The sequence below is a fragment of the Furipterus horrens genome, unplaced genomic scaffold (assembly GCF_987537825.1).
Source record: "Furipterus horrens unplaced genomic scaffold, mFurHor1.1.pri manual_scaffold_15, whole genome shotgun sequence".
Taxonomy (NCBI): domain Eukaryota; kingdom Metazoa; phylum Chordata; class Mammalia; order Chiroptera; family Furipteridae; genus Furipterus; species Furipterus horrens.
Window position 1 is genome coordinate 1769995 of NW_028327185.1, and position 12135 is coordinate 1782129.

Genomic DNA, 12135 nt, shown 5'->3' on the forward strand with positions numbered 1-12135 from the left:
GCCTGACTCCCAACCATCAGTTGAGTTCAGTGACCTCAGGAAGTGCATGCCGCTGGCCTTGACAGGCTAGCTGATCGCTTTCTGGTGACTCCCACTGATCGCTTACTCTCCAAGGAGAAAAATGACCATTTTGTCAAGTGTCCAAAGAGGATGTCACCTTTTCTTCCGTCCCCTCACAGATGAGTTCTGTCATGTCGGCGAAGGTCTTTTCCTCTCGGGCCATTTTTTTCATTCTGTTCCTCGGTGCTGTGCCAATCCTCCGTGACAGGAGGACACACAGGGAGAGGAGGGCAGGACCGAGAAACCTCATCTGTCTCCTAGCCAGAGCCATTCACCCCGTGCATGTTGATGAGACAAAGACCCGGATGCAGAGGAAGGAGCAGGCTCTGCCCTAGTGGGTGGCCAGGGTGTCACTTGACCAAGAGCATTCGAGGGCATGCTCTGCTCGTGGGGACAGCGTCACCGGGTAGATGGGCCTGACGTCTCTTCCAACGGAAGCCTTAGGTTCCCACACAGACGGTAAGGGGAGCAAGAGGCTTCTCCTGTGTTAGAGGGTGCTCTCACGGGTGCACGTGGCTCCCCTAGAGGCGGGGTGCAGGAGGGCGCTGTGTCGGAGTTCCTGATGTGCAGCCCCCTCTTTGCGGAAACCGGATTCAGGGAGGGTCAGGCATGCTGAAACCCAGACCGCGTGTTTTGGATGTTTTCAAGATTATCGAAGAGTAGAAGTTGGCGTGTATTGTCCTTTGTGTCTTCTAGTTAGCTCTGCTTGTTCCATTTTTGGCGAATATACTAAATATACTGAATGGTTATTTGGTGCTTTTGTTAGGTTCCTGGGTCCAAAGTTTTCTAATCCCATTAACAAGAAAAGAACACACTGTCCCTTAAAACCACAAATATCTCAAATATTTAAGTTTATGAGACTAATAATCAGCATTAAAAATATTTTCTTAGAGAGCATTAAGACTATAACCAAATAATTCTGCCTGAAGTCATCCATGAAAATATTGTAACATAATACCAAGAAATAAATTCCCTGCTTATAATGTTTCAACAATACATTTTATACTCTGCACAGTTAACTTAGTAAGAGCTAATTATTAGAAAAAAGAATTTGCTGCATTGCAGGTCATTAAAATTGTGTATGATGTTGTAGGAAAAATAAATGTTGAATGGTTTTGCTTTACAACCATTGTTAATGCAAAAGTTTTTATTATATGAAATTGTAATTTAAACTCATAGCAACTTGGCTTGATTACTGCTTATTGACATAGAATTTACAAGAAAAACTGCAAAACATGTTTTAAAAAAAAGAAAATCTGAGGTTTTCCTATTTAGTAAGCTTTTTCCCAGAGATGTTAATGGCGGTTAACTCCATTCCTATCTGTGAGAAGTGGGAGCCAATGAAGACACAGGATCTTATAAAAAATCTTACTAAACGAGTGTGTGCGCCTATGAAAAGGACACACGCCCTGTTTATAGGAGCAGGAGACACTTATCAAGGGGACAAGGAGTCGCCAGAAACAGGCTGAGCCGACTTGTGTGCGGTGTGTGCGCACAACCCGACCTGCCTGTTCCTTACTCTTCAGTAGGAGGGAGCTGCAGCCTCAGCGACAGGGCATCCCATGCGGGATAAAAACGTGGATTCGAGCGGCATCAGTTCCTAAAAGTTGCGTACTCATCATTCTAGTTTCCTTTCAAGGAGAATTCAGGTCCCGTGTTTTTAAAGTTCCAATAAACCTCTTATCTGGAAGCAAGTAAAATTCAACTAAAATCCATGACGTCTATACTCAGCTTTGCTAAGCGGTCCATAAGCAAATGCAGTTTCTTAAAAAGTTGAGAATTCTTTGGAGCAACATCAGTAACATGTGTTATTTAAATTGAAAATGCAACTTATAGTTTAAAAAACTACTTTATCCTTAAATATGTATAGATTTTGTAAAGCAGAACGAAATCGGTTTCTGAATATAGTAGGGATAAAATATACTCTCCCTCTTAGGCCACCAAAACAAACTTACGCTCTTCCTTTCTGAAATTAAAATTTATAAACATAATTTCCCCTCTAGCAAAGCAAGCTGGGTTTCTTCTGAAGGAGGAGCACGTGGAAGTAGTAGGGAAGGAAGCAGCATAGTTCACTGCTTGGCAGTAACAGTTCACCACTGAGCTCTCACTGGCGGCAACACACACGCGCGCACACACACACACACACACACGCACACACACCGATGACTTTGACCGCTCAGGCTTGCCCTGCTGTACGGGAGGGAGGAGTCAGCATCCCTGCTATTTGCAGACCACGCGCAGGCCCGCCCTGCCGTGCACTCACCGCCGTAAAACCTTCATCCGTGCTGCTGCACGCGCCCCGTCTTGTGCCAGCGTGGATGTGCCCACGCGGCCCCTCCATCCTAACGACCCTGCGGCTGGCGCGCTGTTATCGCAGCAGCAGGTCTCCGCCGCCAGGGCGGGGCTGTGGCGCAGGGGCAGCGCTTGGAGAGGGAGCGTGGACCCGCGTAGAGGGAGATGCGCGCGAACGCGGGACTCGGGGGTCGCCAGGAGCCCCACAGCGGCGGGAAGGGACCCAGAGGCAGAGGCCAGTCTGAGCGTGGGGTCTGAGAATGACACCGGGCGGGCGTGGGTGGGGTGCGGAGTGAAGGGGAGGGGAGGGGCGGGCTGGAACTGCTGGGCTCCGCGTGCGCGTCTCCTGCCGCCCGCGGGCTCCTTGGCTCTCTGGCCGGTGGCGGGCAGTGCCCTGCGCACCCTGGCAGGCGCGGCTGCGGGTCCCGGCCAGGCTCACGCTCGCTGGGTACCAGGCAGAGCGCCCAGGCGGCCCAGGAAGAGCGCTCCCAGCTGCCACTCCTATTCTGGCACTTCATCATCACTTCAAGATACCCCTTAGGGAGAATTTACAAGGGACGAAATAGGTACATGCATACATACATGAATAAAAATACAAAGTAAAATTGATAAATGCATACCTAAGTAAACATTAAAATATAAAAGGCGCAAGTCAGCAGGTGGACTTTCAGTTTTTCCCCAGGTAGTTCCTACAAAGCAAACAGGAACTGGAAGACGGGAGGACAGGGACCCCTCCCAGCACCACGCGTGTGGCGGGAAAGTCACACACGGCGCACACACCGCCGCGTCCACCAGCCGTGCCTGTCCCAAAAGTTACACAGGCCGGCCCGTGACTTCGCTTTCCATGTTTTAACTCTCTGATCAACACGTTGGTCCGTGCCCAGTATTCTACTGAGGTTCGTGGGTATCATGTTTCGGGGGTCCAGGTCCCATGTCGAAGACATGACTTTTCGTTAGTACTTTCCCTCCACGTGAGACGGCGTCCTGACCGTGCAGTCGTGCGCGGAGCCGCAGCTGTTCCAACGCCACGGTCTCCTCATCCGCCTCAGGCAGAGGCCAGCACCTGCTGCCCCGATGGAGCCAGAGAAGGGTGGGGGCGGGGGCATCCTCGCCAGGAATTGGCAATTCCACTCAGCATGCCCGATGTCAGCAATGCACACAGCCACCCTGGGGGCCTCGGGGTCCCTTCACAGGGCAGGGAAGCTCAGAGAACCCACACGCTCCTCTAACGAACCATTTCAAGATCAACTTCAAGTAGCAGGGAATCTGCCTGTGAACATGATGGTTTTTAAGTTGATCGATCTTCACCGTTTCTATAAAAACTTATGTTTCATGCTTAAAAGTGTGTTGGTTATATTTAAAAGTCTTCCAAGAATCCTCACCTAAAATTTTTAGAAAAATACTTTATGCATTCCAAAGCACTAATTCGCAAATAGTATAATTATAATATTACACCGGCTGGGCTTTACTTTTCTTCTCATCGGGATCTTTAAAAAGAGAGCTGTAGTGGCTTTTTTTTTTTTTTAATTTAGGGTTCATGAACGTGTCTTTTTTTGTTTAAACAAAACTACTCTGAGTGATTAGTATAATCCTAATAATCAATATATGGAGTCCACCCTCTCTTTAGCAAAAATCCAGATCAGTACACTTGGAATTTCATCCCTTTCAGTTTTTACCTACTTTTGCTTGTCCACAAACTCACTAAAATTTACACCTTAATGTCTTACTTTCACATGTAATGAACAAGCCTCACACTCATATTTTTTTCTACTTTAATTGTTTTTTTAAATTCATTTGGTGGGTTCCAAATTCCCCAACAAATATAAGCTTCTGGAATTAGAGTGTTTGATGCTTACAGCTCTGCATGTAGGTATGTACAAAACAGGAAGCAATTTACGTATTTTTTTAATTGGACCTCATCCGCTCTGAGTATAACGCCTCTGCCTTAAATTTGTGTCTGCTGCAGATTTCGCTGAAAAAAATAAAAAAGATAAATTTGGCTCTCAGCAACTAGGTCAGTCGTGTGGCTATATATTAGACACGGTCAGAAACCTCCGGTCCTGGGACCAAGGACACGTTTCTTCTCACTTGTCCGGCGTTGAGAGGTCACTTCCTGGGACCTTACCAGGAGAGCCCACAACTCTGGCCAAAGGAGGCTGTTCAGGGTTCTTTTCACGCCCCTGGAATCCTCAAAAGCCACCCTTTCCTTTGCGAGCCAGTGTGTCTTAAATGCATTTCCTGTCCCTTGCCATTGTGCCGGTCCTCCTTTCCGTCTGTAAACATTTGATTAATCTTCATTCTACATTTAACAGCCCTTGGATAATGATCTTTAAAACGTAATAAGAAATTTCACATGAAGGAGCAAGGCATTCATACCTCGAACGTCACTGCAGAGGAAGCAGCAGACGCTGTAAAAACCCTCCAAATTCCAAGCAAGCTGTGCTTCTAGGAGAGAGGGTCAGTCTGCTGCTCCCAGGGTGGGGGCGGGGCAGACAGTCCCCACTCCAGGATGCGATCGGGAGATAAAGACACATTCCTTCCCGGCTGGGGCTTTCAGCACAAGTGGGTCAAGTTGCCTAGTGATCCTTTGTGTCTAATTAATGACTTGCATTTAATTTGCCTAAGGTCTTATGAATATACTTCCCTCCACCCCCACCCCCAAAGCAACAACACACACCAAAACCGTCCTCCGTGGCCTCCTCGTTTCCAGAAGTGTGGAGCAAGGGGAGCCTTCAGAAATCTCATAATCATATTTTAATAAAGAAAAGATTGTCTTTTTTCATGTTCCCTTGGTGGTCTGGAAAATCTGTATTCCAGGAAATAAGGATTTTCTGCCTAAATGTTAAAGCGTATGCATAGCCTGAGATCACTTTCGAGTAGTAACCGGAGGGAGAAATGATTGCATTCTGCAAGCATGTATTTAAATAGGCCGAAATCACCTTGAAATGTGAAATGATCATTTTCCGCGGAGCTGTGTGTGCTGTGCCTACGACGTGGGCTCCAAGCGCCTCTCTGGGACGAGGGTACCATGCTCCTCTGTCCTGCGCCTGCGTCTCTGTGTGTGGCTGTTTCAGTTGTCAGCAAACGTTTGTCTGTGCACCCCGCTTCCTGTTATTAATTATGGGAAACAGGTTTCCTTGAAATGCATGCGAGACTCTTTTAACTCTTGTCCAGACACTTCAAGGCAAGACACGGATGAATCCTTCATGTTTATACAAAGCCGGAAACTGAGTTAAAATACGTTGCTGTCTTGCACAGCTTACAACTTCTTACCTCTCACAGAAAAATAAAAAAATAAAAATTAAAAGACAGAAATGAAAAACCCCGGCAACTTCTACTCCTATTCCTGGACATGGAGGTAACCAAGTTAGAGACTTTCTTCCCTGGACACAACCACTAACCAACAGATCACTCGAGCGGTAAAGTGCTAAAAGCCAGTAAAATATATTCTAGTACGAAGGTGACCCTAACGAGAGAACAGCACCGGCCTGATGACTGGGGCGTTACAAAGCTTTTCCTACAGAAACATCTGGTCAGTTCATCTTGCTCTGTCTTTGAAATAGCAGCAACTCTCCTTGCATGCATGCATTAAAATCATGAAGGAGCCAGAACATCTGGAAGTTTTAGAAGAAAAGCAAAATAGTTACGGGGCAGGGGCGGGGGGAGAGATCCAGATTAAAAAATTCAGATGTTTAATTGGGCTGTCAGTTAGGTTACGAGGAAATGAGGGCAGAAAGAACCAGAAGCCACCGGTGGAAAATTAAACTATTTGCATGGGCCGCTGCCAGGCTAAGAGCAATGAAACCCGTAACATAATATGGAGAGGGGCTTTCTGCACTGAGCTCTGAAAATGTTACCATGTGCAATTTTGTAAATTAGCCATTTCCAAAAAGTCTTTTTCATCAGAGCACAATAGACGTCTCTCAGACTCTGCGCCCTCTCCTTGGTCGTTAACAGGGGGCAGTCCTCAGAGCTCGGCTTTCATCAGGAGCAGCCCCCACCACCACCCCCCTCCCCCCCGCCTCCCGGGCGGCCCCCTTTCTGAGAGCTGGGAATACTGCTGAGTGGCCAGAAACGACAGCAGCAGAAAGGCTTCGAGGGGCTGCCAGGCCCCTCCCCCCCCGTGCCTCGACAGTCCCCGCTCTGCCAGGACTTGCCAGAGAGCAGCGCCCGCAGACAAAGACACAAAGATCCCATTTTTCTGGGGGAAAATGCATTTCGTGTGCACACCACCGGCGCAAGGCGCGGAGGGCTGACGCACACGGGCCGAGCTGCCGGGTGCCCGCCTGTCTGAGGACGCCCGGCGTGGCGTGGGACTGCATCAGAGCCTCACGGGCGCTGAGGAACCTGAAAGTCTGTTCAGTCGGTAAAAAGACATTTGGTGGCGAGATTTTTTTTTTAAGCACTTGGTGACAAAGGAGATCTTGAGCTCAGCAGAGAGATGTTGATTACAGACCACGGTTGCATAAAAATGAACACGGGCCCCCTTCTCAGGGTCTACCTACTGAAGAGGGGAAGTTGAAAGCAACCCTCCTGAGTCAAAGGACTCGGCAAGATAATATTGAATCCTTATGACTATATGGTTCCTATAAAAGAGTCCCCTCCCAGCGGCCCCAGGCTACCGTTCCTGGAGAGGGAGCCAGGCTTTGTTAGAGAGGCGACCCTCGCGTCTCGGCCCTGCCACGCGTGTGGGCTGGAGCCCACGTGTCCACAGCGCTTGGCGTCCACGGTCCCTCCTGGCACCTCCCAGGGAGGACTGTCTGGTCAGCCTCCACACCAGGCCAGGCCCACGGGTGCAAAGGCAGTCCTGGGGACAAAGAAAAGCAATCCAGGGACAAGTGACAGAGGAGGATGAGGCTCAGGTAAATCCGACGACCACCTGAGTGTTTCATTCACGCTCATCCCCACAGCAGCATTCACGCGGGGACCCATTCTGGCTCTCCTTCCCAACCTGATCAAAATATGCTATGGCACTTTAAGCAAGAGATGTCTGATATTAATTAATAAAGTTAATACACCACTCGTGGCATTAAAAATACTCCAAGTGCCCAAGGCATTCACCTAGCTGCCATCAAGAGGGCGCGTGGTGGGGCGCCCGAAGAAACCTTTGGGGCCCCGTTTCCCATGCTGCAGTGAGTCTCTGGGCCTCAGCTTCCCCATCTAACACGAGGCATTTGGCCAATCAGAGGATGCTGCTGGGCGTGGACCTGCAAAGGCCGGGCTGACCCCGGAGGGCTCGCGTACGCGTGGGAGAGAGGAGAGGCGTGCGCACCTCTCAGGGTGTTTTAAAACTTCACATTTTAACCTGGAGAGCAATCCGGTGTCCCTGATAGAGATGGGATGTCCCTGGAGAGATCAATAAAATAATTCAGTCACACGCTACAGGATCATCCCAGCGCAGGCCGGCTGCTTGGGGGGTCTGTGACCTTCGCGGAATGTCTCAGAGTTCTTAGCACGGCGTCTGCGTCTCGGTGATTTCGAGTTTCTTCAAGTGTGTCTGACATATTTATTTACGTTAATCCTTTTTCTCAACAGTGTCTCATACAGCACTTTTTAACAAAATGCCAGGATCCTCTAATTCATTAGTGAAAAAGGAGAGAAACACATTTGCTTGCCTTCATTTAGTCTAATTGAAAGGGAGAAATGTTGCTTCATCACATTCAAGATTTTCTTTTTGAAAATTCAACTACTATCATGGACTAGAATAATGATGTGAAGACAGCTAGTATAATCCAGATATATTAATTAGTCTCTTTAGAGAAATTAAATGACAAAAAGCAAAGCGAATATACTTAATGTGTTTGGGAATGAAATCAAGATTTAGTTAACAAATGCACTAGTATGATTTAATAATTTCAAATCATTTTACGCATGGGAGATACATCCAAGTAAAAACAAATTCTTATAATTAATTAGTATTCTGGAGGTAGCCAAAACTATTTGCTTCATCTTTTCCTTGATCTCGGGTTGTTATTTGACAAGACTTATTTTATGTGGGGTGAACCCAAAAGAATGTTTTCTGGGGCCAAATGTGTAGCCCTAGAAAGGAAAACATTTCGGAGAGGAAAGGTGGGAAGACCTCTGTGGATGGCTGGATTGGCAAACATCTCCATAAGAGGATAAAATTCCGTTTTGGCTCATTTGCTTAGCATGGCCTGAGTTTCACTTAATATCTCTCTTTTTGTTTTGAACAGGGGTGTTGGCAAGATCACCTGCCCATCCATCAAAGAAACCAAAGGCAGTTTCACCTACATCTTTGATGACAGTCCCACAAATGTGAAGAGAGGTGTTTTGTCTCCAAAGAAGAGGGTGCTGTGCCCGAAACGTGGGAAGGACGCAGGTATGTCTGACCCCTCTCTTGGTTCCATTGAAATGCTTGGTTCGCTCCCTCACCATCTCTGCCCCCCCGTCCCTCTCCCTTGTCTTTGTCATGGAGTGTTCGCCATGTCACTGAGGCCAGGCTTCCGGAAGACACGTAAACACACGCTAGAGGACACTGGGAGCCAGGGGTCGTTCCGCCCGCGTCCCCAGGGCCGTTACAATAAGCATCTCCGTGCCACGGAGTGCAGCGCTGTCTCCAGATAATAGCTCTCGTCTCGCGCTCCTTAACTACACAAGGAAACCACGAAGCTCTCTGTCGGGTCCACGCACACAGCCCATGTGTGGGAGGAGGCGCGTCCACCTTGGGAACACCCTTCGGTCAGATCTGCAGATAATCTGAGCAGCTTTTCAAGAAAGACCTGCAGGAAGCGATGGCTGTGAATAACACGCGTGACAGTCTTGACAACAAGACACTTTCCTGTGGCTCTTCGGTGCCATTTCATGGTCTCCGCAGGGCGTTTTTCCTCACTGTGTGTTTCCAGGGACGTCTTAGGTTTCTGCATGTAAAGCATGTGTAAGCGGTCCCCCAAAGCCACACTAATTTTTTTAAGAAAGAAAAGAAACAGTTTCGTGGAGGGGTCAGACAGACTGGAACGGGAGGATTATAGGTAAGAGGGCGGAATTGAAGGGTTGGAAGCTGTAATTTCTCTTTCTGCGCTGGCAGCCGAACCGCGGCTGGACTCGGGCGGGTGCACGTGGGGCTGCTCCGCTGAGCCTGGGCGGAAGGGACCTCAGATTGTACCAGGGGAGCAGGCCACTGTCCTTGCACCCCGTCCCCGTCCATTTGAGCCCACCTGTCTTTGACAGTTCAGTATATTACTCTCCTTCCTCCCACCTATTTTTTTTTGTTTTGACCTGAGTTGCTTGGCTCCTGCCTGCAGGTCCGTGGGGAGGGTTAGTCACTCACCTGAGACTCGCTCCTGTTTGAACACACGGTGGCTGTAGATGGTCAGCAGGCCCCGCCCGGGATGATTTTGAAGAACAGGTGCGCACCTATGGGTGTCAGAAGGCCAGCGTGCGGACGGAGCGATATGAGGACCAATCGCAGTAACAGGACCGCCACTCAAACGATGAGACCCCGGCGCCTGTCCTGCTTGCATAGCTGTCACTGTGACCTGGGGCCCTCGCATTCCAGATCCGGCCTTATCCTTTATTTTCATTGAAACCAGCAGGGTCACCGAGCTGACAGGGAGCGTAGGGATTCCGTAACACAGCTCTCATTGAAATGATGAAAAGGAAGCCCCCCAAATACCCTGTTCTCCGTCTTTCTGCCTGTGGGTGTGTGCTTCTAGTTCTGCATATATTTAGACAAAGAACATATTTTCGCAGAAACTGGTTAGGAATGTTTGAGATGCGATAGAATCGTTAAAAGATATATGCGATAAAATCTAACTATCGTTCCATTGAAATGCCTGGGCCAGGGTTTCTCCACAGAGGCGTGTTGACATTTTGGACCAGAGAATCGGGTGTGGGAGCTTTCCTGTGATTGAACGGCTTTTCCCAGCATCCTCAGCCTCTCTCAACTCACTGCTCCCTGTAGCATCTGCCCCCCTGCCCCTCCCCCCCCCACACACTGCTACCTCCAGACAGTGCCCCTGGCCGAGAAGCCCCCACCCGTCCCGTCGGGTTTTTGTAGTAACTTCAACAGAAGTTTTGCGTTGAGGGCTCATGTACTAAATGAAGAGCAGCTTCATAATGCAAATGTTTCTGCAGGACACACAGTGGGCATTCCTCCCCAAATGTATTCAATGCGGCTTTGAAATACACACGTTTCAAGGGACATCGAATGTGCGCTCACATTTTGTGCCATGTTTGAAACCGTGCAACGTAAACCGGGTAAGTTAAGGCGAACGATGTTTGCCTTTGACTGGGCATGGACAGCTTCCCTGCGGATCGTAGTTAAAGGTATTGACCTGCTTTCAGAGGTAGCATTTGCAGCAGAGAACAACAAGGCCCCACTAGTGACCGTTCACGGAACTAATTATAGCCCCAGAGCAGCCCTAGAGCTTTCCATAAGTTCTGGCTTTACCTGGACACTGACCTCCTGAGATGGTCCACAACATGCTGACGACGGGAGGAAAAAGTCTGCAGGGGACCTGGGAACTCATCCGTAAAGTGGGCTAAAAACCATGCATCTGAAGTACAGACTGGCAACTATTTTTTTGACTAACAATGAGATAATAGAGAAGATACTAGCTTGATGTGTGTGTGTGTGTGTGTGTGTGTGTGTGTGTGTGGATATACTGAAAGGAAGGGAAAAATAATGGCCACATGGAAGTCTAGGAGGCAAGAGAAATATCCAGGAGTGAAGGAATCTTAAGATTTAGACCATAGAAAAAATACTACATGGCTTGAGGCATTATTCTTCTACCCGTGACCGTTGTTAAACCAGGACGTCTTAGCTTTATTTGGCTTTAACAACGACAAACCTACGTGAATGATTCAGACGCATTAAATCGTGAAGACTTTCTTGTCTTGGCACACATGAGCATGCATGGCTTCCCCGCGGGTACCTGGGAAGACCAAGTCCATCTGCCCCTGTTTAAAAAATGCTCATGTGTCATTTTCTTATCCTATCAGTATTTTGTTCATAGGTTTTCTTCATCATCCTTTCTTCACCTGCCAGAAAAGAAAGTAATCTTTCTCCCACCTTGGTGTTCCCCCTCCCAAAGTGTGCAACAGCTCTTGTGCTGAGAGACTTTATGGCTTTTAAATGTACTGCAAGGCCCTACTAGTTCAATTCTTCATTTAAACTTTGGGAAGGTCTTGTGAAATTCAAGATGTCATTAAACCACAGAACATCTAATATACTGAATCAATCATTCAGGATTCTCTATATATGAATGTTCTCAGAGATGTTCAAGTCTGTGACCTGTGGCCATAGAACTGTGCATTGGCCATCTGCTGGTGGCACTGTGGGGACAGATGGTAGTGCGACGGGTACTCTCTGGGATTGTGCAACTGGGTGTTCCTTAGTCTGAAATAAGAGGCTGGGTTTAACAAGGCAGGTGTGACATTCTTGTCCTGACTCCAAAATCTGACAGAATGAGGGAGACGTGGCTTAGAGGCGCACCTGTGATCTGTGGCTAATTAGTGGGCCGCCATTAGCTCAGCCTGAGTCAGTAAACAGTATCGTCCGCTGCTCACGAAGCCCACGGACAGCCTCGTGTTTGAGTGGGATGGGGTTCCCGATGTGAAGGAGAGGAGAGGTCTTCGCGGTTGGGAGGACGAATCCAGAATGGACCTCTTCTCAGACACGATCCTGGTTTGTAGGCGAACCAAGGCACCCGCTGTTCTGTTCACTTACAAAGGACCTTAAACCAAGGCCCTGTACTCAGCGATAAGTAATTGAAAATCCCAGAAAAGCAAAAACTTGTTCCACTGAACTTTTTCAATTAGTCT

At 48.3% G+C, this 12135-nt stretch overlaps 1 long non-coding RNA gene across 1 annotated transcript in view; it reads left to right on the forward strand.

Annotated features, from left to right (window-relative positions):
• The window catches only part of LOC149992291 (uncharacterized), a 50945-nt gene that overhangs the window by 22488 nt on the left and 16322 nt on the right, over positions 1-12135 (forward strand). The window contains exon 2 of the long non-coding RNA XR_016508302.1: positions 8547-8692. This is a non-coding gene — a long non-coding RNA (uncharacterized LOC149992291). The remainder of the gene's footprint in view (positions 1-8546; positions 8693-12135) is intronic.